This window comes from Carettochelys insculpta, chromosome 7 (genome assembly GCF_033958435.1).
Source record: "Carettochelys insculpta isolate YL-2023 chromosome 7, ASM3395843v1, whole genome shotgun sequence".
NCBI classification, from domain to species: domain Eukaryota; kingdom Metazoa; phylum Chordata; order Testudines; family Carettochelyidae; genus Carettochelys; species Carettochelys insculpta.
This window is the reverse complement of record NC_134143.1, coordinates 31,392,163-31,417,446: the sequence shown is the minus strand read 5'-3', so window position 1 is coordinate 31,417,446 and position 25,284 is coordinate 31,392,163. Positions and strand designations below refer to the sequence as shown.

General features: G+C 44.1%; 1 protein-coding gene across 5 annotated transcripts in view; it reads left to right on the top strand.

Annotated features, from left to right (window-relative positions):
• CHST3 (carbohydrate sulfotransferase 3) overlaps positions 1 to 25,284 on the top strand; it is a 42,407-nt gene that overhangs the window by 5,694 nt on the left and 11,429 nt on the right. The window contains exons 2-3 of one of the 5 annotated variants that reach the window (XM_075000246.1): positions 2,453 to 2,575; positions 5,168 to 5,245. The exons of 2 other annotated variants lie outside the window; for them this stretch is intronic. The gene's annotated coding sequence lies outside the window, so the exon portion shown is untranslated. Of the gene's footprint in view, positions 1 to 2,452; positions 2,576 to 5,124; positions 5,246 to 25,284 lie in introns of those variants that run through there. 2 more of the 5 variants (XM_075000250.1, XM_075000249.1) reach the window with 2 other exon arrangements.

Below are 25,284 nucleotides of genomic sequence, written 5' to 3'. Positions count from 1 at the left end.
TAAATGGCCTCTCAAGGATTGAGCTCACAACCCTGGGTTTAGCTGTCCAGTGCTCCAACCACTGAGCTCTCCCTCCCCTCAACAGGTGATCCTGCTACCCTGGCTTTCTAACAGGGAGAACAACTCACCAGGTCTCTCTCAGTCCACCCCTACTGCACCATTTGGCCCACAGAGACCTCACAGTTGTAGGGAGTTACATTCTCTATTACATCTGTGTTTTTTTCCCCTTTCTCCCAGTTAAGAGCAGTCTGATGGTAGAGCCATTTGCCAAAAAGCATCCCAGTCATTGAAGGGATGAGGTCAGGTCAAACTTTTTGTACTTGTAAAGTAAGGGGAACACAAAGGCACCAGGCCTCAGTTTCTTTCCTTACCCCTACTCCTTCCGAGTAGAAGTTTGAGGATGTAACTACATCACCTGGACTTGTAATGTTAAGTCATGAAGTGACATGCCCAAGCATGAGCTGGAATGGCGCAGTGTGTTTAGTGTTTTGTTTGTATGGATGTGGATTTGAGATATTGAAGGATCTTCCACAGTTGTAGTTCTGTCAGGGTTTCTTAACATGAGGCATCGCTTAGCCTCTACCTTTTTGATTCCCCTGTATACCAGGGTTGTAACATAGCAACACAATGGATGTCTACACCAGAGGATTTTTAACTTGAATTGGTTGATTAGCTCACTGTGACTGATATAAACTCATTGGTACATATTCTTCTGGGCACTCCATCGACATTTGTTCTAGGACACAAACATTTGCTATAGAGTAAACCACAAACATTTGTGGAGTCCAGGCTGACATGCACAAATGTCTTTTACTCACTTGAGTTAATTGATAATGCCCATGAAGGCAAAACCAGAGTACAATCTGCTAAGGACTGCCTCCTTTGCACAGCACCAGTTGGAAGGTATTCAAAGAGCCAAGAATGGGAAGAAATGTTGGAGAGCTGCAAACCAGATGAGACCCGGAACAAGCCCTCTGCCCAGTGTTGATGTTTTTTCCCCCTAAAATTCATCTGCGTGTAACTATGATTGAGTCAAGGGAGTATTTTTGGAGGCATCAAAAATATCCAGTGAGGCCCTTCTCTCTTACAGTCAGAGCCAGCAAATAACAGGGTTCTGCTTCATTTCAACAGATTTTCCTGGCAAAAAGCCCAGAGGAGGCAACCAGAAAAGGCAGGGGGGATGTGACAAGCCAAAAAAATTGCTAGAGAAAGGCAAAACTGCTAAAAGGGAGAAAGTGCCCCTTCTCAGGTGTGCACTTTGGGTATGTCAACACAGCATTTTGGAGCAAGCCTCCCAGCCCAACTTGAGTCAGTCAGCAGGGCTACCATTCACTCTCCAAACACAGAAGTAGAGACAGGCTTTGAACTTGCAGCTTATGCTAGGGGCAGAGTTTGGAAGCCCATCCCCTTCCCTGGTCATCAGACCCAGAGCTCCAGCCCCTGCTGCAATTTTACAGCACTGTCTAAATTCAAGTTCTGGGTGACCCTTCCTGCCCTTGTCAGACCCATATGCTTCAGCTGCAGAAGAAAGAGAATATAGGTTGCTCCATCTGAACTACATTGCCATGGCAGCATTACCATAATTGAACACTCCATATCTAAATCATTGCTAAGTGAAGTCCTTTGAGATTCCATGAGTATAAATGGAATGATGGATAAGAAAGTCCCATCCTTGTTAAGTGATCAGTTCTTATTTCAAGGCACACAATAATAATGGGCCTAGAATTAAGTCAATACAGAAGGTTTTCTAAAAATACCAGTACAGATCTGCCAGGTGCTTCCAGTATGTTTTCCTTCCCCTTGCCTCCCCGACATCTGTTCTGGGGTGGCGAGCCACCAGAATGCAGCTGCTTTTCTCATGATGCTCATCTCACTTGCTTTTCTTTTTGGTGTGGATGCTACTGTCCCCGTCGTACTACTTCATTTAACAGGGCTTTGAAAAACCTGTCTGGAGTGGTCTGAAGGAAGGCCCTGAGGCAGCATGAGGAAAACAAATAAGCAAGTCCCCAGTTTGACCTCTCACGAACTCCAGCTAGTAAAGGCAGAGAAGAAAACTGCTGGCATCTGTTTTAAACAGAACGAGCTGCAAGGGTGATCCCTTGCGATATGTTTATGCACAAGTTATGGAATCCTTACTTAGGCACTAAGTCATTGGGATGGAACTGTCCGAGTTGATTCTCCATGTGACCCACAACAACGATAAATAACGATGATAAATAAGTGAGCTCCTAAATAGCAGTTTTCATCTGTAGGTCTGAAAGGACGTTGAAGATTAGCATCTTTCCCATTTTACAGATGGAAAAAAAGGAGGTTAGAGGGGGAGGAAAGGACTTACATCAGCAAAGCTGGTTATTGAACCCAGGCCACTTGTGGATAAAGCACTAGGCTGTAACTCAAATTTTGGTATGTGTGCCAGAAACAAGTCCTTCCTTTTCTCTTTCTAAACCTGCAGGGCCAAATGTGTTTGAGTACAAGAGGGAAGTAGAGGGCTGAAGAGCGAACCATAGATTGCCCAAGTAGTCATCTGGGAAAACTGCAAAGCATCAGATGCTGTAAAAGAATACGGTGTTTCATGGTTTGTGAGCTTTATTTTGTGTGATATAATAGGTAGAAGTGAGTTATTTTAGTTGTGAGGAATGTTGGGATGTCTGCTCTCTTCCTCCCTCTCTGGTAATTGAGACTTTCCTGTCACACAGCAGGTGGTAGCTCAACCAGGACAGGAACATGTGCCATGTCTTTCTTGACATGCTTCTCCACCCATCTCCAATCCTGTTTAGAGGGGATTTCCGCTGCAAATTTAAAGTTCCTAAGAGTGGAACTTGTAATGTGCTTTTGTCACCTTTTTCATTGGCCCTAAAGAAGTCTGCAGGCTGTGGAAGTGTCAGGGAAGGCCTGAGCTGGATCACGTATTATACTAGGAGAGAGAGGTGGGTGGCTTCTCCAGGTAGTACTGCTAATAGCAGTCAGAAAGGCATGGGTGGGTAATGAAGGCTCTAATAGCATCTGTGGTGTGGTGTGGGGTGCACCTGGAAGGAGAAGATGCCATTAAGCAAGCAAGTAAGGAGCCTTGGCAAGGCTATAGCAGACATGGGGGAGTGGGCTAGAGTTTTCCTTTTCTTTTACCATCACACAGTTTAAAGCTTGGCTGGGCCACTAGATCTTATGGTCTGACACCCTGTGTAGCACAATGACCAGCCCCACACTCACCCAGCAGCTGACATTACAGCAATGTATCCCTGCTGCCTGGAGAACAGACTGTTATGTTCCCCAGGCAGAGGATAGGGTGGACCAAGCTGCATCAGTGACTGAGGCTCCCACAGTGGCAGGGAAACAATTTAGCAAGATATATCAAGATGATCTTGGCAAGTGACCTTCATGCTGCAGAGGATTGTGGGGAAAAACCTCCAAGTAGGGTTGCCAGCCCTACGTAATTGGCCCAGAGCCTCCTGGAATCAGCATCAATCTCCTGATGACTATTGAAAACAATCCTGAGATTTTCATGCCATAAATGACATTATGTCACATTGGCAGTGGGGTTGCCAACTGACTGAAACCATTTTGGGAAGTTGTGGGTTTTACTTTCCAATGTTACTGGTGGAAGGGGAGATTTTTAACTCCATAATGTGATCCAGTTAGACCCTGAACATGTGACCTTGCCAGCCAAGCACCAGAGAGAGAGATTATGCTTAGTGCCACCTCAGTGTCCTGGCATTGCCCTCTATTCCCCCAGCATCTCATTTCCTGCCATGGCCATCTCTGGCATTTCAGAGAGATCCATCACAGACCTCCAGAATAGAGTTTTAACTTTCAAGGTTCTCTCCACAAGCCAAAGGCTTAGAAAAAACAAAGCTTAAGTCTGCATCATTCAACTGATAGCTGTTCATATTCTGCTGGAGTCTGACACCTGGTGCTGAGGGTCCTTATTTTACCAGTGAATCGCTTATGCCTTTCCCTGTGTCAGATTTGATTGTACGCTCTAGATGTTGAAGGCTTCTGAAAGATTTCAGATGAAGTTTTAGGAGCTGTTTCTGAGATGAGATATGGTCAAAAATGTTAAACAAAATTTTATAAACAGGATTCAAAATTGAGTTCATCATCTTAAAAATGGCTCAAGTCTCCAAGTTTGAACAGTTTATCATGTGAAAATCACTACCATGTAGTTTTAAAGTAGGTAATTATAGTAAAATTGGTAGTAGTAGTAGTAGAAGAAGAGTAGATACAGATATTGGAGTTGACTAACTCAGGATATCAGGATTTCCATCCCCAAGGCTATGTCTGCACTAGCCCAAATCTTTGAAATGGCCATGCAAGTGGCCATTTTGACGATCTGGCCTAGTGTAGACATGACCCAGATCTGCCACACTTCTCACCTAACCCTGGGCAAATCCAATTCTCTGGGCCTCAACCACCAATTGTGAAACAAAAGCCAGATCTGACAACCTCATCTCTCCCTAGCATTTTCCTTTTAACAATGGTTGCTGCATGTCCAGCACACTTAACAGGACCATGGAAGACTAATTCAAATGTTATCTTCCTGTCTCCATTGTTTATCTCTTGCCTATGTGGTGTGTAAATTCTCATGGATTGTCTTTTGCTTTGTGTACACAGGAGTACTGGCATAGTGGGGCTCTGGTCTTAAGGGGCCTCTAGCTGTTACCATAATTAGATATATTTACCCTAGCAAACTAATGGAACAAATATTAAGAGAAAACAGGTGTTAGTCTGTATTGGATAATGGGCAAATGAGAACAACCAATATCAAGGAATTAGTAGATTTTTTTCCAAAAGTGTAATTATCAAATGAATAAACAGACCACAACAGGAATGACTTATAAAGCTGTTAATATTCCGTCTCCATGGTTTTCTTCTGTCCTCCAGAGTACTGAAGAGAACAAAGAAAGCAATGGCCCATTCTTCTCCTTTGTTGCCTTGCATGGACTACTTTAATTTGAAAAAAATCAGAAACAAATGGAGCTGTCTAGATGCCAGAGAACCTATGACTCAGCAGAATTGTTAAGCTTGAGCAAGTTTAGGGGCATAAACAGGGGAAGGCAGAGTGGTGTGTGGGAAGACAGAAGATTTGGTTTAGTTTCTTTTTCTGCGTTTGTAAGTAACAGTTCAGAAGTGACAAGTCTGCCTGTGTTGATATCTGCTGTACTCTCACCAGTGGGTATACGTATGCTGTCACTGCTGTATATCTCTGTGAACAAGGCTGCCTTTGATCATCCTGGATGTAAGACCACAGGTATGTGCAGCATCTATATAAATTGTACATTCCCACGCAAACCCATCCCACGCCCTGTATACACACCTATGCATTCCTTCCCCATGTTCCTGTCCTACACATACACGTCACCATCCAACCCTCTATCTGGCTGTCTGGCAGCTAGGAGAGCCAAGTTTAACTCATGCCAAAGCTGGGTCCAAACAGAGGAGTCACTGAAAGTCTGAGGATCTCCTCAGACTACATTCTGACCCTGTGCTTACTGCAATCAGCATTGTAAGTGATGTGTAGGAAAGGAATGGAAGGAGCTGGGGGAAACAGAGGGAGTTCTTGTTTGCGTGGGCTGGCCTATACCAAAATAGGTCAGAATTTTTTTGCTCAGAGAAGAGATGATATAAACTCATCCAGTTTCTCTCCCTACATACGCTATCAGAATAGAAATAAAAATGCTCTTAAGATAGAATTACTAAAAACTGGGAGTTTTTCCAGGGATGCCACCTTGAAAAAAATCTGAACATCTGCCTCTGATACCCATGCTGAAGAGTCATAGGTAGTGTAGGGAAGCAGTTATATGCATGCTGGCTCCAACCTTTCTGCTGTGGCTGAGACTTACCAGGGGAATGCTGGCTACTTAATCTGGATGGGAGTGGGTGTCATTTCAGGATGCTTTAAAAAATGAACAGTGAAACAGCTCTCATTCACATATCTAGTCTTTGTTCTTAGTTTTTGAATAATTTCCGTCTGGTCACCATCTTAAAACACAATGGCCCTGTGAGTCAAACACAGCCCAAGGCTTCCACCCTGTGACAAAGCAACATTGGTCCCAGGTGCATGTTGCTTCATGTCATGCATTCCTTAATGAAACATTGTGTGGCTGCTCACCGCTTCACTGGCCAGGATGATGGCTAATCTGTAGATTATCTACCTAACAGGGAGAACAGCCCAGGGTTTAGAAAGTCAAATGCTCATCCCTCCCCCACATCTCCTAGAACAGACCTTGGGAAGTCATCTAGTCCAGTCTCCTGTCTTCTTGGCAGGGCCAAGCACCATCCCTGACACCTATTTGCCCCAGGCCCTAAGTGGCCTGCTCAAGGATTAACTCATAATGCTGGGTTTAGTAGGCCAATTCTCAAACCACTGAGCTACCCCTATACTACCCTCATTAGTGTTTGTATTTCCAAAGCACATTAAGGCTACATCTACACTACAGCAATTTTTTGAAAGTTTTCCAGAAGATCTCATCCAAAAATATTTTTTGGAAGAGCGTGTCCACACACAAAAAAGCAGATTGACAGATCGAGCTCTCTTTGGATAGTGCATCCACACAACCCCCACTTTCTCATAAGAACGGGCCAGGGATCCAAAAAAAATTCAGCACCATGAGGACTGCTTTTTCAAAAAAAAAAGTCCCTGAAGCAGCTCTTCCGCATCTGGGAAGAGAGAGGGCTGCTGGAAAGAGTGCTGTGTTCTTTGGATTTCATATCAAAAGAGTGTATTTTGTGTGTAGATGCTTATAGGTTCTTTTGGAAAAGTGTCCATTTTTAAAAAGAACTTGCTAGTGTGGATGCAGTGCAGGCAAGTGGCCTCAGGGAGCAGCCACACCTATGTCCTACACAATTTAGCCCTGGGGCTTAGTCCCATATTCAGGCCTTGGTGGGCCAACACCCAGCCAAAGTCCTGAGTCTATGCCCAGGCCCTGGTGTAAGGCACAAGGCAGGAACAACAGTCAATATACCAGGCAGGCCCAGCCCTGATGCAAGATGAGGCAGGAACAAACAAACAGTCAATATCCCAGGCAGGCCTAGGCCCTCACATGCAGAGAGAGCAAGACCATCCAGGCATGTACCTGGACTAGTGAGAAGGGGGAAATGGCCACCCATAGGTTGGGGTGGCAGGGGAGGGACACCCATCCACCCACTCCACTGCATCCCAGCCCTGGGCACTGTTGGCAGCTGTGGTCTGCAGCCAGGGTCAGTGGGGCTCCATACCAAACCACACCAACCCCTGTTATACCTGGGCCACTTCCATATCGCCCCACCTCATACCTGGTGTGATGCAGGTCAGTTTCTCTAGGAGAGGCAGGTTACCGCAGTGAGCAGTTTCTCCAGAAGGGGTCCTGGTGGCCCAGACCAGTTCTCAGCCTCCTGACCCAACACTGGTGGGCTCCTCAGGGCTGCTGTGCCTCAGCCCCAATGGGGAGCTCCTCCTCAGAGTCACCTGGCAGGGGTCCAGGCCAGTCCTCAGCCTCCCAGATCAAAGGAGCCTCCTCCTAGCCCAAGAACCCGGAGCTTTAGTCTGACCCCTCTAGTGGCTAGGGCCCTACTAACTGCTGGCTGGGGATTTTATACTGGTAGCTCTGCCCCGTGCTTGCTGGGCAAGTAAGGGAGCGGGGACAAATTCCATTCCCCATGGTACAGGGAGGGATTCTTCCCTTTCTGCCTCAGGGAGCAGCCACACATGCTCCCTACCCGCAGCCTTAGAGTCCCGAAGTCAAGCTGATATTTCTGAGGATGTGTTTTGAAAACAAGCTGTGCATTCCACCCAAACTTTTTTTTTTTTAAATCTTTACATTCATAATATCATAACTCAAGGAACTGCAGAGACAGCATCAAAGTTTCGTCTAGAGAAAGAGGGTGGAGAGAATTTGTCATGTGTTTTTGAAGGAGGCATAAGAGTTTGGACAAGTACTAAAGTGCCTAATACAATATAGTGAGACCGAAGAGGCAGTCAGAACAGAAACTGCTTATGGGCTACAAGTGTTTCTTCAAACTGTGAACTAAAAGTATCAGAAATCACAGGAACATCAGACTGGCCATACTGAATAAACCCAGTATCCTGTCATCTGACTGTGGCCAATGCCAGATCCCCCATAGGAAATGAACATTTCCAGCCTCTGACAAACAGCGGTGAGAGACACCATTCTTACCCATCCTGGCTAATTAGTATTGATGGACCAATCCTCCATTATTTTTTTTAGTTCTTTTTTGAAACCCGTTAATGCCCTGGTCTTCACAACATCCTCTGGCAAAGAGTTCCACAGGCCTACCATGTGCTACATGAAGAAATAATTACTTTGTTTTAAACCTGCTACAGCAGAACCCCAATTATCCAACTTTAACAGGGCCAAAGAATGGTTGGATAATGGAAATGTTGAATAATACAGAATACTAGTGAAAAAACAGGTACAAATATCCATAAATTCAGTTTATTACTAATTCTAGTGAAAACCCAATACAATCATTCTTCAAAATTCATATATTCGTCATGTTGGATAAAATGGAATGCCAGATAATCAAAAGTTGGATAATCAGGGTTCTCCTGTACTTATTAATGTAATTTGGTGACTCCTAGTTCTTATGTTATGAGAACAAGTAAATAAGTCTTCCTTATTCACTTTCTCAACTATGACTTCACTTCTTGTTGCATTGCTATTTCCACAGTGTTTTACTTTATTAGCTCTTATTGATATTTGTTTTAATCAAATCAAGTAAACAGACAGTCACCTTGTCTGGTGTTCTCCATGTAAACTTGTGAGTTCTCTTGTGCTGGAAGAGTCTCCTCTCCCTGGGGTGTTTGTGCCACAGAGTTTCAATAACCTTTTGCTATTATCAGCATGGGTACTTTCCACAGCTATGCCCATGACTCCTTTCCAGCCGGTAGGGTTGTTGATATGTGTGTTGAAATCTCCTGCTTAGGCTTGTCATCCAGTATGTGATGCACCTGCTCATAGAATGTGTCCTTTTCACTGTCACCTGTCGCATTTATTAGTGTATATACTTGCATATTGTACACTTAGTATGTCTTGTTTGCGGTTTGACTTATGGTTCTGTTATTAATTGGCAGGTAAGTCAGTTATCCAGCATAGCTTCTTCACTTCTTTCATGCATCGCTCCACCTGAGTATAAGATAGTCATACCATCAGGCACTCCCTGCCCATTTGATCTCACTGCCACCAAGGATATTCAAAGAGTATTTTTTATTTCTTGGGTAACCTGTGTCAGCTTTTATGTACCATACAAAGTGCACGTATTTCCTGTGTCTACTCTTGTTACTGATTTGGTTGCCTAGATACTTGCTTTGGAGCTCCATCTGCACGTACCATTCTCAGGTTTGGGTTGCAGCAAGATTTTTTTTTACCTGAGCAGGTTGCAACCACAGCTGCAGAACCCGTCTCTTTTATCCAGGCGTGGGACTGGCCCGTTTTATCTGTTTTTAAAGAAATAAAAAGTAGACACATAAAGAAACCCTCCAAATTATTACTCTGTGTCAGCTGCTCAGAACAGCTCTTGCAAAACTCAGCTCTTCTCAGCCCGGTGTAGATACTGCAGTTTGGGCTGCAGCACGAACTGTGACCTTTCCCCATCCTGGGCTACAGAAGCCAAGCTCCAGCCCAAGCTTGAATGCATACATGGTTTTAGCACCGTAGCGTGAGGCTCACAAACCCAAGTCTGTAGATCTGCACTTGCAGACTTACTGCCCTGGGTTTTACAATTCAGTGTGGACATACCCTTTAGGCTGTGTCTATGTTAGACAGCTCTGGTGACATGGCTGTGCCGACAAGGCCATGTTGCTAGCAGTTGGGTAGCATACATGCTGTTTGTCAGCACTTTTGCCAACGGACTGCTCCCAGGTCCATAGCACGTGATCTGAAGAAGTGGGTCTGTCCCACAAAAGCTCATCACCTAATAAATGATTTGGTTAGTCTTTAAAGTAATCCATGACTGCTGGCTTGTTTTGTTAGAATACAGACTAACACGTCTGTTACTTGTCAGTGTGGACGTAGCCTTTGATGCACTATCACGCAGGTGCCATTCTTTCTGGAGGAAGTTCTCCCTAATATGATGGCAATAATTCTCAGCTTTAGGCTTCATGTTTCCATATGAGGAATTCAGCTTATTCTGAGTGCAGACTCTGCAGTGAAGTGAAAGGACAGGATCTGGACAGGTTGGAGGTGTGGTCTTTCAGATGAGATGTTTGGCAAATGCCTTCTCAATACATTGGCTCTAGTTGCTGTGTAGGTCGAAATTGGAGAATTCCCAGTGTGTTTCAGAAAGTAGAGGCATAATCCATGTGGGCAGCGTGCCCAAAATTCTCCCATTAAGAGCCTGCAATTCTAAGCATCTAAGCACCCCTCAGGATCAGCCTCTTAAACTAGTTTTGATGTTTAAGGCAGCACATGAACTATGGCAAGATGAATAATAGGGTACTGGCTGTGCCTGTATGGTCACTGCACACCTAGTATCTTTGAAAGATACTTGGACATGATCTATGAAAAAAAAAGGTTTCATTCAAACATGCCCTCCCCTGCCACTCTCCAGCTGTGGCTAAAACCAGTGACATCTGTTTCTTCCTATCATCATTGTTACGTTCAATGCCAACTCAGACAGACAGAGCTCTGTAAACCATAGAGACCTATGAAGGGTTATATGTTGTGGTGGCTGGTGTGGGTTATGCCTATTCCTAGTGACCCATTCCATGAATTACCACAATGATTTTGTGCTGTCTTTAGTAGCAAGTGTCAGTAATTTTCCACAATGCCACCTTGTCAGCCTGTCTTGGAGATATATAGCTGTGTGTGTCCCTAGCAGCAGGTTTGCTTGTAAGTACCGCATTTCTTTGACTAGTGTTTATTACCCGTTTTATATCTGGAAGTTTAAGTCTTGACCTTCTTGTCAGTGTCAGTTGTAACAACCTGGGCCATAACTGAAAAACATTTCCAGGTCTAACTGTGGAGCGAGCAGTAGGCAGGTCAAGCCGAGGGCCAACCCAGAAGCAGGAGAAAGCTCACCAAACAACCTGAACTTAGTTTTGGGGGTTTTCTTTTCTGTTTCTACTGTGTGTTCTTTTTGCTTGCTCTGAGACACCTTGAACAATGTGCTGTGCGGCAGAGGAAATCTAACAATGGCTGGGTATTTGAGCTATTGAAATAAAGGCTGTGCAGCCATTCCCTCTAATTTTTTCCATCCATAGGTTGAATAAATTTTGTTATATGCAGCAAGGCCTCAGCCGATGCGCATCACCGTAGAAACCAGCTGTGTGCACGCTGGTAATTGGCTGGGTGGCAACGGAATCTCTTCCGGGCAGCCACCCAAGTGCTCAGCTTACCAGGAGCACTGCTCTGCAGTGGTGTAGGTGATGTGGCAGAAGCATTTAACAGAGCTAGGTGAAGCTATTTATTTCTCTAATCTTCCAGGAGGTAGGAACACACACTTATTTCTGCTTTCAAAACCTGGGAAATTCCTGTCATCTGCTGCTCCAGGATGCGGTGTTGTCTAGGGCTTCTAAAACCTCTGCTCTTAGCAGCAACACAGCCGAATACAAGGTGAAGAACTGGAATCAGTTCAACTTGCAATCTACCAGGTAGGGATGTTAATGGGTAATCGATAGCCTCACCCTGAGCAGATGAGGTTTATGGATTATGGTTAACCTGTGGGGGCAGGAGCCGGTCTCTGCCTGCCACAGATAGGGGGCTGGTTGAGCTCTGTGGGGTCCTCTGGCTACAGGGGGTGCTCCAGCATGGCTAGAGCAGCCCCCCCCGAATCTGTGGTGGAGGGAAGCTGTTCCAGCTGGGCTGGAGTGGCCACCCCGGCAACATCCCCTATGTTTAACTGATTAACCTATAACTGGTTAACTAATTAATTAAACAGGATTTTACACCTCTACTGCCAGGATATCCTGTGAGCTCAAGGTAGTACAGGTTGAACCTCTCTCATCTGGAACTCTTTCATCGGGCAACATCCGTAATCTAGCATGATTTCAGTTAGCTGGACGACTTCTTATCTTGTGTGTGGTGAAGTTTCCCGCGGTCTCATAAAGTTTGTTTACAGCCACCAGTCCTGGCTCTCAGTGTTCTGTGCTGTTATTTTGCTGTACTTACCCCTAAATGTCTTCCAAGGGCCCAATAAACAGTGGAAGTCTTGATAGTGCTGCTAAATAGCATTGACCTCCCATGGTGCAGCAAATTCTCTCATCCAGCACCAGTCAGGTCCCAAGGGTGCCAGACGAGAGAGGTTCAACCTGTATTAAAAATTTCAAGAAATTTCAAGAAAGAAAACACCAGTGGCCTTTCTTTTCTACGAAGAGAGATTAGAGAAATTTTTCATGTATTTTTCATATAGAAACAAATAGGAATACATTCATACCTCTTGGAAGGTGCTGAAAGTAGTTTAGAAATTGAGTACACTGAGATCAGGTTGAAAGAGAAGCGGAGCACAGTGCATCCAATTTATTATCCCTTTCAGGGTGCAGTTTGATATCCCCCAGCCTGACCTGGATTAACAGAAGAAGCATTTAATCAGGTTAGATACAGCCATGCACATGCCCGTCATTTTCCTTGTCTGCTGAGCCCAAGCTGGCCAGCCCATGAGGGTTTACGGAGCCACAGATCTGTTGCATTGCTCCTCCAGTCTGACTGAGCGACAAAGCCTCCTGCCCCCGCTCCTGACGTACTGATTCCAAAACCGTCATCACTGACACGAATGGACTTCGAGTTGCAAGAAAACCCAGCTCTCCTCCCCCAAGAAAATGTAAGTCTCATGGATAAAGCTGAGCTAGTTAGGAGATTGAACGTCAGCTGGGAGCAACTTATCCAAGCGGGAAGGGTCAAATGGTGCACAGAGACCCTCTCTGTTTCAGCTAACAATGGGCCATTTATGACTTTTCATTCTGCTTGGTTACCCAGCCAGCAGGCAGGCACATATGCTCAGGGTTTACTTCCAGCACTGAAAACGAGGAAGTAAAAAAAGCAAGAGAGTCAGAGCTGGGCCTGGCACATTCTGCCGAGGGTGTCTGTTAGGGAGACCATCTGTCCCTTTTACCTGGAATTCCCTGTGTCCCCAGGTCCTCTGCTCCATCAAGAGGGCCTGGTGTGCCACAATAAGCACGCTGGTCCTCTCAGCAGTTCTTCCCCTACCACATTACTTGTGTTACCCCGGGCCTGGCCTCCCCTTTGCATACTATCCACATAGGTAGGTTAAGTAGGGGAGGAGAAGGGCAGGAGAGTGAACAGTTACTCTTCTGCCTCTCCCCTGCACTCACAGGAACAGCAAGGCCCAGTCTAAATTGGAGACCCGGAACCTTTTTTAGGTCAGGGGCTACACAATAGGGAGAAGCCAAAAACAAACAAGAAAAACAAAAAGACCCTTTGCTGATGTGGCTGCCAGCTGAGAAGCGGGAAGACTCCCCTTTTCTCCCCCACATAGCAGCCCCACAGCCGGCAGGGTGTGCAGAAGCGGCACTGGCACTTGTAGTGCTGCCACCTGCTCCTTCCAGCCACCGAACCTGCACACGGGCTGCTCGCCTGCCTGTGTGCCGGCCAAAGAGCTGGAAGTGTCCGTGCTGCAGGGGAGTGGGGTGGGATGGGGCCAGCGTCCTTCCCCGCATGGTCTGGATTCAGTGGAAGCCCCTCAGTCCCTCAGCCAGCTGGCTCAAAGTGTCTGGGCCTGGGGTTCCCCAGCCCTGCTCTAAATGATTGTGACTGTGGTGTGCCTTGTGGCTGTGGCTGTCAGTACAGCCGTGTGGGCACTGGGGCTCAGATCTCATACATATGCAGACATATAATTTTCAGTTTCCTGGAAGTAGATGATGTAGTCGTATTAATACGAGAGCACTCTTTCCATTCCGCTGTTCTCTTAGAATGGTGTTAAACAGCAGCTACTAGAATTAGACAGTTTTTAAATCAGCAGGTCTAGCTACTTTGTATCCATGAGTTCTAAAAGAGTGGCTGGGGAGCTCACTGGGTGTTAATGTTGATTTCAATAAGTCTTGGAACAGCTGGGAATTTCCAGACAGTTAAACCGAGAGGGCAATAGTTTAGATAACTTTTCTTCCCAACAGTACCCGATGACTCTCCTTTTCTGGAGTATCAGCCTAATCTTCCTCCTGATGGGTAGAACTGGGTGCATATTTTGCAGCAAATAATTTAAGTATTGTCTCTTTTTGAGTTTGCAACTTATCTTTGAATAGATCTCAGGCTTCTCAAACATAGTTATTTAAAATAATACATTGAACAATCCCAGTGATTAATTTTTGGCCCTGCCTTATTTGCAAGGAGTTTGCTATAAGTGTCTGAAGTTGAAGCATCATCTGCTAATTTTCGCTGGCCATCCATGATTTATGGTAATGGTCAGTTCCCTGACTGGATGTGCTTCCCCCTTAGAATTAAGTTACTGGTGCGGATAGTTGTGTTTAGGGGTTTGAAATTTATTTTCTTTAAATAGCCCCCATGTGCACGCAGAATACCTACAAAACAGTGGATCTCTGCCAATAAACTCACAGCGGTATCCTCCACAAGCAAACAAAAAGCACCATAAACACAGCAAATATGATTATTTTATTTGAGCAACCACAAAAAATGCTCTTGTATCTTTTCAGACTAGGGGATGTGATCTCTTTTTTCTGCTCTTTGGCCACATGAGAAAGACAGGAGGAGTAAAGCACAGTGGTCTCTTACCCTGTCTTTTTAACTGTAACTCCAAGGTGAGCTATTTTTATTTTTTTAAATAACCTAGTGGAATGGAAAACAAAATTTCTCTCTGAGCAAAGAAATAAGAGGCTTAAAAGAGATTTTTGAGCCTCCTGAAATTTAAGGGCAGAAATGGAGTTGAGAGGATATTGAGACGGGGGTTGTATATTTTGTTCCTTTTTCAGTTGGTCAAATATTCTGACAAGTTCTGTCATCACTTAGACGCTGAGCAGAACATTGCAAGCTTTACTGTCTGGCTGAGATGGACTGGTGGCAACCCTAGAGTCTAGAAAACCGAAAGGCAGCTGTCTCGAAACACACATTCCCTCTGAATGCTTTGCTGACAAATTAAACTAACAAAAGCTTTAAATACACAAACTGGTGCATGGTTCTTTCACTGCTGATCACTACAAAGGTAAAGCAACCAAAACTTCAGACACCATGTAGCAGACATGCTCTAAGCAGTTCCACAGGCTGTGCTTTATGCGCACACGGCCAGGAAGCGGAAGCTTTCTAACAACCTTTGGATCCAGTTGTGTTCAATTAACTAATATGACCCAAAGTAAAATAACTGCATATTGTTGTTTCTGCTGCAGTTCTTAAGTGAAGTGTTTCTTGAAAGGACCAAGTGTTGTGGATTTATTATTGGGTAGTTGTGCTGTAGCCTTACGTTTGAAAACTATAGAGTGTGATCTGCATAAATCATTTAGGTGTATGGAGAACTTGTCCTATACCCATCCAGTGCCTGTATATTAAAAATTAGAGCCACAAGGGCAGATTTGCACTTTGAACAAAAGCACTTGAATTAAAGGGTTTTTATTACCAATGGAAATAATTCTTTTGTCAGTGAAAATATAAAAAAATTTAGACATATACACATCTTTGTCACATCTGCAAATCTCCCAGAATACTTTATCTCCGAAATGGATGGATGTCTGTGTGTCTAAAGCTAAATATGAATTTGTGCCAAGGTCGTTCCATTAACTGAAATGCACTGCACCTAGTTATATCTTTGATGCAGAGCAAAAATCCTGAACTGTTCCCATCCATCGGAATGTGTAAAACTACAACAGCAGTACAGGGAGCCTTTACTACTAGCTGTTATTTTATGATAAGATTGGTGTAAAAACAAAAGTAAGCAACTCCCTCTGAGCCAACTGATATTCAAAAGTGTGTACAGGAGACCCCCAACTTACATGATTTTGACATATCCATTACTTGCAATAATGCATGTCAAAATTGTGAGTGGTAGGGAGCTGGGAAACTGACAAGCCTGACTCCTGGTTCCCCTCTGCTCCCAGCTCCCCACCACTCCCAGAAGCAGTGCTAGTCAGTTTCACAGCTCCTGCAAGCCGAGTGGGAGCCAGGTGCAGCCAGGACCGGGCCCCTTCCCCACACAGTCCCAACTCGCATGAAGTTCAACTTACACGTGGTTACCCAGGAACGCAACCTACGTGTGAGTTGATGGGGGGGGGGTACTGTATCTAAATATAAGGTATAAACTTAGTAAAAACAATCTGTGCAGTTTAGATAGTTACATAACACTCATCAATCAATACTTACTCCAGTGTTACAAAACACATTGGCTATGTCTACACATTCCCAAGGCGTTTTGTCGACAGTAAATCGACAGAACATGGCACTGCTGATGACAGATTCTGTCAACTGAAAGCCATTCTGGACTTTCCTGGGGGCAAACAGGGCATCCAGGACACCAGGCAGCCTTGTCTACTGTGCTTCCAGTTGGTCGTTCAGTCCAACCACTCTCTGTCGACAGTGCAGATCGCTCTTTTAATCCGCTTGGCAGTCTGGCCACAATCTGTTGACAGAAGTTATTTCTTCTGACAGAAACTTCTGTCAACAGATCACTCTAGTGTAGACATAGCCACTGTGTACAGTTCTCCTTTCTTAGGAGCAGCCAGACTTTCCATGGCATCAGTACACAGTGACACCGATTCATTGATTGATTTTACCCCTTTCAGTCATGAGTGACAGCTATTTGAAGAGAAATAGAAAACAAAGAATGGTTGGGTATTCAAAGGGCTTGATTCTCCCTTTTCCTGCACAAGTGGCTTTAGTGTTTTACACTGGCACAAGAAGAGAATGGTTTTGGATGTGAATGGAAAGACAGTTACTTGGCTCTACTTACACCAAATACTATGTGTTTTGCACAGAACTGAACAGTGATGGGAAAAGAATGGGGAAAAGCTTATTGGATAAGGAGGAAAAAATGTCCACAAAAATAGTTTTGTTTTGGTTTTTTGCCTTCCCCAAAATTATTTAGTAGGAAATCCTTTTGCACAATGGAAAACAAAGGCATTACCAGGCATCACACATCTGGGTTGAGAAAAGTTGCCTCTCACAATCGGGACTTCTTCATTTCACATGCTATGAAAATCTTTTTGTTTTTTGTTACTAAAAGGCAGATTGACTATTATGTGAATTTTCTACATTACAAAGGGCTTTTCCATCACTGACTATATTTTGAGAGAGAAAACTTGTGTGTGTTTGTTTTGTTCATCTTACATCCTCAGCTTCCTGTTTACTTTTTCATTACTGACTGGGGCTTGCTCCTACTTTTTGTTCATTTCAGTGGCCAATTTCCCCTGGACTTCACTCACACTGAATCAAAACTCTGACGCAAAAAATTCTCAGGTTTGTCTTCTGAGGAGAGTGAGAAATCTTCAGAGTTCTGGAGAATTGCAGTTAGTGAATGGACCTTTGTTCTTTCCCCAACAGCTCAAAACATGTCTCTCTCTTTTTTGCCTTTTCTATGGCCTTAAAATACATATTGCTGCCTTCTAGGAATAGCTGTTTTGCACCAGCCCTTTACCTCAAATAGTTCTAGCTTCTTCTTACATCCTTCTCCATCGTCTCCTTTGTTCTCTGCCTTGTTTTCTTTCTCTGCTTTGTTTCTCTTTCACAGCAGGAAGGATATGTAGCAAGTGACAGCTGATACACATTGAAATGTCTGTCCTGTGACGTCTGGTAGGGTTCTTTTAATCCAAATTCTGTTGCGAGCCACACACAGACAATAGTCATGCAGGCTTGGTCCTTCTCCTACAAAACAAAGGGAATAAGTTACACCCAATTATAACTATTTCAAGGCAGTGTTTCATCAGTGGAAACAATATAAACCAGAAGTGTTTGGTAGGAACTGAGATGAAACTGAGACCACATGTTATATTCAGTTTGCGGATGTAGGGTAATAGTGGAGTGCCAACTGAAAATAGACAAAGTCAAATGTATTTTTATTTAGAGAAGTTAGGGGAAGATTTTCAGACATGTAATGGAAGCATAAGTCCCACTAAAGCAGGTTCGGAGCACTAGAAAATCCCACCATTTATAGAATATAGCATCTTAATGAATTTACATTTATTTGATCATGCACACATCCTTTCCCTTCCCATCCCCAGCCTATCCTCTCTCTCTCTCGCTCTTGAGAAAAACTGCTAAATCTGGAGATAGCTGAAGATGTTTTATAAAAACTAACAACACTTTACGCATTTCTAGCAGTTTTAATGTCAGAGAGCCCAAAACACTTTACAAAACAGAAACAAAGCGTCAGTGATCTGTCTCTGAAGTGGGAGGGGATATTTTACTGCAGCAGAGTGCTAAATTAGTAACTAGTAATATCCCTAGGAAAGAAAGATCTATTGTGTGGGACACATAACTAGACTGCTCAGAGCACTAAAAGTACAGTAGGAAGAAACCCTGCCTAGGAAAGAGATGAAATAGTCTTTCCCATCTCTGGAATTTCGATTCTCATGTAGGATAAAGTTCAGAACTGCATAATGTGCTAATTATGACATCCTTTCCTGTAGCAATTGTTGCTCAGTTGCAGTTTGTCATATCAAGCTGCAAGAGTATCACTTAGATCTGCTTATATAGATCGCGTTAGTTTTTGTAGTCATAGAAACTAGCCTCTGTCAATAACTTCCTGGCTATGTGTCAGATTTTCATAGTCTGATTTTGCTGGTATTTCTGAAGCCCTGCCTGCTAAATCACAGAGGTTATGGTTACACTACAGTGCTGAATTGACAGAAATCACTGTCAAAAGAGATTTCCCATCAAAATTCCTGTTGACAGAGTACAGCCACACACAAAAGCCAATCAGAAGAGCACTCCACTCTGTTGACAGCAGCTGGACTGCCCAGCTGTTCACTCCACAAAACAGATACCTGGAAGCACAGCAGACAGGCCTGCCCGTTGTTCTGGATGCCCTGTCTGTCTCCCCTCCCAAGCATCCACAAACCTTTATTGAATCTGTCAACAGCCGCGTTTATGCCTCGTGGTTGAGAGGCAGAATGCTGCCGGAGAAAGTGCTGAGCTTTGTTGACAAACTGATGTCAAAACACATTTTGTGTGTGGACGTTTCACCAGTTTTGTCGGCAAAACTCGCCAGTGTAACTGTAGCCTCGTTCTTTTGCAACAGTTATTATTTTGCTTCACACATCGTCTCAGTTGTCATCTGGAACTTACCTTTGTCCCACCTGGCAGCTGCTGTATCCTGGTTTCATTTACACCTGTTCATGGTTAGTCAGGGTAGTGCGGAGGTACAGTACCTCCTAGTGGGCATGCTGATGGTGGTACATTGGTGGAGTGGTGAAAAGGAACTGGAGGCTCTGTTTGCAGGCAGAAGAATAATAGCTCAGGACCATTGGAGGAGCAACGTGAGCAGAGCTGAATGAACATGGAGAATGAATCTTCTTTGACCACAGCAGAGAATCGCTATGGAATTGTGGGGTCCCTGCTAGGAAAATGAGGAGACACTTGGGATTCTCAGAAGAAGAGCTGGAATTTGCCTGTTTGAGGAGCATAGGAATTCACGACACAGAACTGCTAACAAAACTTGGCCTTTACAGTCAGTGGAACAAGGGCATAGGGAAGGTTCTGTCTGGTCAATTGTCCTTGACTTTCCTCTTCTTCCTGGGAGAAAAGCTGTGTGGAAGAACATCTTCAACCAGCAACTCAGTTTAAACCTCAGATCATGTTGGTTTGTGAGCCACTTCAGGTTTGTGACAATCTGTAGTATAGCTCAGAGATCAAAATGTGACTTTTAAAAGGAGGCCTGTGGTGAGACAGAGGTCAGAGAGGCTGCTTTTCTGGGAAACCTTGCCATGGATTATCAGACCAGGCAACAAAGGTGTGGGGGCAGAGGGGCTAGTCCAGTTAAAAAGCTTTGGTGAGGTGCAGATAGCTAATTTTCTCATGCTATAGTCTCCTCTCTCCAGAGCTCTATATCTCACTTTTGATTTGCAAACTTCCCAGTGAACAACAGCTGTTCCTTTCCTGAGCTGAATAAAATATTGGTTATGACTTTGATTGTGCAGGAGACCTGAATTCGGAATTCATCTTCTAGTGTCATCACTTTTGATACACTACCCACATTGGACATGTTCTGGCAAGACTGTGAATGGAAAGAAGTAAAATGTTCTTGCTGGTTTGTTTTTTGTTCCATCCACAGAGCCGCTCCTCTGAAACAAAGCAGAAGGCCAGAGTTAATTCAGATCACACTCACAAGGAACAAGCTGTCTCACCTTGGAACAAGTCCACATTTCAGCCCTGACACAGGAGACACTAACTAGCTCCTCTTACAGAATTGGGAAAGAGAGTCCCCCCATCCATTCAGTCCTACTGTTCTTCCCAGCTAACATTTGTGGGGATTTGATCTTTATGCTAAGATATTCCTGAAGTTCTTGTGCTACAGGTGTAGAATTTAAATCTACAAGCCACTGCTGTCTGAGCTTCCCCCCGACCTCTCTCTGTTACAAAACAGTTCCCTCTGAAAAATTAGCACAGTCTAGACAACATTTCTAGTCTTTTGGGTTTAGCTCTTGCATGAAGCTAAGCACTAGGGCAGTGTTAGAATTAAGGATGGACAATATTTGTATTGATTCTTTAGCTCTTTTGTGTGAACCTGGAGGGTATCGGAAAAGGTGTGCATATGCACGCATGAGAGAAGTGGCAGTAAAGAAACTTGCTGTCTATTTTTCTGTGATAAAGAGCATTACACAGGGCAACAGAAAGGGTGACGTAGGAGTGAAGATCTGAAATAAGAAAGGTAACATTTCAGTTGCTCTCTTTTTCTCTCCAAATGGCTATTCACAAATGTTGTGTGTAACACTGTCTATTACAGTAGGCCTACACTCCTACCGTAAATCAATGTGAGATATACAACTCCAGTTATATGCCGAAGATCAAATTACAGCAAAGTGTGACAGTGTCTCCCCTGGATCCCACATGATGCACATCAACCTACCTTACTCTGCTCATTGGAGATAGAGTACAGGGGTCAGCTGCAGAGTGATCTGTGGTTGATTTGGTGGGTCTTCACTAGACCCACTAAATTGACCACTGGTGCATTGATCTCAGAGAATGGATCCCAGCTGTAGCGTAGACTAGCTTGAAACAGGGGTAGCGCAAAGCCAAACAAGTCAGCAAAAGAGGCTGCTGAATTTCCTGTTTCTGTACTGCTTTCTAAATGTTTGTTTTAAGGCCAGGCTGTATGATTTTATGAAAAGCAAGAGTTCAGCCTGGTAGAGGGAGCACAAGCACAACCTACAGAAAGGAATGTGTGCACATAACTATTAAAGAGGGGCTACCCATATTATATGCGTTAAGAATGCAGGTCTGATGTTCAGTGGTAGTGCAAAAAAGGTAACAAAAATCCCTTTTAGCCATGAGAGCATTGATTGCAGGGGAGAAGGGATTTAAAAAAGACAAAAACCTCAGGATGTTTGACACATTTTATTCTCTTCTGCCAAACTCCTTGTTTTAGAGATGAAATTATACCCATTATGCTTTTGATGCCAAATAGAGGGTTTTGGCTCCAGTGTGGATTTCACCTGGATTTATTTTGCCTTTCCTCAGGCTATCAGGAACACCTGGAATTCACTTAAAGTGCAAACACAAAGCTATGACCACAATATGAAGGTGGAGGTCTTAATGGCACAATAGCCAATGTAGTCGGAGCCATGGCTTTCACAGCACCTGGAACTATGTATCATTGCATATGTTCTGTACAAAATGCTCTTTGACTACAGAAGTTGGCTGTGTCACCAGTCACAGTCCAGATAAGCTAAAAGTTGGTTCCGACTGAATCTCGTGATTAGCAGAATGTGTTTTTTTTTTAAATAAGTATTTTTAATGTAGATTAAACTTGAATTCCCCTGCCCCATTCTGCTTGATGGTTGAAGCAAAGACTGGAATAATAAACATGAGGAAGGTGATAAGAATGGCATCCAATGTTCCCTCTTAACTTTGTTCATCCATGAGCAGAATACATTTTGTTATGTACTCAGAGGCATGCAGAGATGTGCCACACCAGTAGAAACACACGCTGCCAGCTGTGGGTGGCTGTGGGTGCTCTGCTAATCAGCTAGGCAGCACTTGACTCTCTCCTGGGTGGCCGCCCAAACACTCAGGTTGCAGGGAACACTGGTTGCATCCAGGAGTGGAAAAGCAGTGTCTAGTCCCTGAGGATAGGGTCCAATGTGGGAAAGGGCAGACAAAGCTGCTCTAAACATTGGCAATTCCAGCCCAAGGATGAGTTTCTGAGAAAGTTGCAGGTGACTGGAAAGCTGGGGTGTGGAATAGACGTGTCACTGCAATTAGCCTATAACGCAACTCCTGAGATGCTGTGATAGAAAGTGCACCATTCACTGACTAGATGGGGCAGTAATAACTACGCATTAGCTCTCAGGTGCAGTATTTCAGAATTTCAGTCATTTACCCAGGCTCTTCAGATTTGAAGTAAACCAGTCTTGGTGCTGTCTTAGCCCAGGTCCAGCCCTTGCTGAAATGGGCTGAAGAATGTAATAGCCATAAAAATCAATAATGCCATATAGCCTTTAATCAAGAAAACTCTCCTTCCCGTAGACTGTTAACCATCCTGCATAATTTTATATCAGGGATGTAACTTTCTGTTAGATTCTACCAGATTATTCTCAAAATTACTGAAAGTTTATCATTCTACTAACTTTCAGTCCAGGACTGAAAAGTCCTCATTTTAGAGCAGGTATTACCATTATAACCCTGCACCTTCTAATTAACTGTGTAGTTTGTTTCTTTGTTTGAAAAAAGTAATTGAAATGAGGTTATTTGAAACTCACAAAATCATAGCTGACATGGTTAGAAGGAATTTCTTTTATTATCTATTGCTACTACGGAACATAAGGAAGTTTTTGCCTTTCTGTGCACCATAGGGCCTGGGCCCCTCACAGATGTAGACAAGTGTAAATCATGGATTTGCTGTAACTTAGAAATCTTTAAACCTTAATTTGAGGGCTTCAGTAATTCAGTCAAAGGTTGTGGGTCTATGACAGGAGAGAGTGAGTGGGCAAGGTTCTGTGGCCTGCCCCATGCAGAGGTCAGACAAGAGCAGGAGCACCCTACAAATTTTGATAAGGTGTCAGGGGCTGCACAACTTTCCCATCTTTCATTACTCCATCTGTCAGGGGGAGGAAGACATGGGCCCAGAGGCAGATCCAGCTTACAGGCGGCATCTGGCCCACGTACTATTTATATCCTGCTGCCAGGGTAGTGGTGGGGCTGTGAGGTGTAAACGTTTCAAATAACTGCAGGAATTCTAGGTGGTAGCCAGGCAGCGTGTTAGTGCTGGGGACTGGGACCCCTTTAAATAACACTAATTTAAAGGGCTCTAGGCTCATTGCTCCCAGCCCCCACTACTGTTGCATTGCCTGGCTGCTGCCTGGGTTTCTGAAGCTATTTAAAAGGCCTGCAGCTCCTGGCCCCCACTGTTACCCTGGCAGTGGGATATGAATAGCATATGGGCCAGACCCAAGTGTTAGATGGGCCGGATCCAGCCTGCAAGCTGTATCTTGTCCACCCTGGACTAGAGGATTATGATGGTCTCCTCTGAACTTAGTGACACATAGACATATGGACATTGACTTTTTCTCCAGCAAATGCATCTAACTCTTATTTATAGATGGCTAGCAAGGGACTGAGGCAAAAACTGTTCCACTCTCTGTCCCTATGTCCTTAACACACTGACCCCTTTTCTCTTAGTTTTCAGTCGCCCTGTGCTGGCATTTACACCAGTGCAAAGGTGGGTGCAAAATTCAACCCGATCCACTTTTCAAGCACATTGCACTGGTGTGAACAATGACACTTAATGCAGGACAACGGAGACTCAAGCCTTTAAATAAAATTAAATCTAGGTGAAGTTTGTCCCCAGTACACACAGTTTCCATTATTTTCTTGGTTATTTGTGTATGCAGTAGAAAAGGGGAATAAAAATACAATGTGAAACGGTTCTAAGTAAAGTGCATTTGAGCTATTTTGATTCTGTCAGTATTCCTCTTCCACTACAAACAAAGCTGCTGCAGAAAACGAACTGCTTTTGCTCTTGGTTGCTGCTCAGCTAGAAACATTTCCTGTGACTGAGGTTTCTCATCAAAGCCACATGATCTGAGAAACTGACAGGAACCTATAGATCTGGAGGAGGCTGTGCTGTAAGAAGTGGGTAATTGAAAGTGTGTCGCTGGCTCACCATCGTACTGTGGAAGAAGGCACCTATCTGTGAAATAATGAAACAAAATGATTTTCAAAGTCCAACAGCACAACAAAAGTCTTTGTGAGAGGGTAATTGCAGGAGGCTTCCTGTTCTGTGCAGTTGTGAAGCAGAACAAATCAGAGTCTCAACAAAGCAGAGCATGTGATCTTTCCAGGCATCTGTTTCATGATCTTGCCTGTAGGGACAGTGACACAAATGCACATTTCTGGTCTCTGCCTTTCATTAGTTTCCTCCCTGTTTCACCTAATGGAGAGAGACTGAACGCAGACAACAAATCTCACACGCACGCTCCCCCACCCCCCAACACCTTTATTCAAAGAAAAGCCAAAGAGAAAATGCTCCAGATGCTTGGTTTGGCGACTGAGATTTAACTCAATGGGCAGCAGCAGCCAGAAAACAAACAAAATATTGGGCACCGTTAAGACAGAGTTAGATAATAAGTCAGAAAGTATCTTATTGTCTCTGTGTAGATCCATGGTACGCTCACATCTTGAATACTGTGTGCAGATGTGGTTGCCCCATCTCAATCAACCTGTGGAACTCTTTGCCATAGGATGTTCTGAAGGCCAAGATACAACAGGGTTCAAAAAAGAACTAAATAAATTACTGAAGGATAGGTCCATCAATAGCTGTTACTCAGGATGAGCAGGGATGATATCACTACCTTTGGTGGAAGCTGGGAATGGGCAACAGAGTATGGATCAGTTGATTACCTGTTCTGTTCATTCCTTCTGGGACACCTGGCATTGGCTACTGTTGGAACTTAGATTGTTCTTAACTGTTGTTCATGCGAGTGGAAAGACTCCCATTAACTTAACGGAGTGTTAACTAAATGAGGCTGGACAGTTTGCCACTTGCCTGGATCACCTTTTGCAAATTTCAGAAATCAAATGGAGAGAGAAATGTCTGAGCTGCAATTTATTTGCAAATTTGACTCCATTAACCAAGGATTAAACAGAGACTGGGAGTGGCTCACAGCTTACAAAGGCAGCTTCTTTGCTTTGGGTGCTAATAGCTCCCCATTAGACTCTGACAAAAAACTCAGATCCCCCTGTC